Below are 259 nucleotides of genomic sequence, written 5' to 3'. Positions count from 1 at the left end.
CATGGCCTCACAGAGGCCGGCTGGTGGCCCAGACCCCATCCTCCTTCCCTCCAGTGATAACACCATCTGCCACTCATGCCTGCAATGAGGAGTGACAGCAGGCTGCCCAAGGGTGGGTGGGTGGGTGACGGCTAGACAGCTGCCCCTCTGGAGCCTGGCACCTGGGACCGGAGGACTTCTGTGACCTCTTCCCCTTCTGTCCCCAGAGCCCGTGCCCAGCAACCAGATGGTGATCATGGCGAACGTGATAGTGCTGCTG

The sequence above is a fragment of the Bos indicus genome, chromosome 19, assembly GCF_029378745.1.
Source record: "Bos indicus isolate NIAB-ARS_2022 breed Sahiwal x Tharparkar chromosome 19, NIAB-ARS_B.indTharparkar_mat_pri_1.0, whole genome shotgun sequence".
NCBI lineage: Eukaryota > Metazoa > Chordata > Mammalia > Artiodactyla > Bovidae > Bos > Bos indicus.
Note: the sequence above shows the minus strand (reverse complement) of the source record.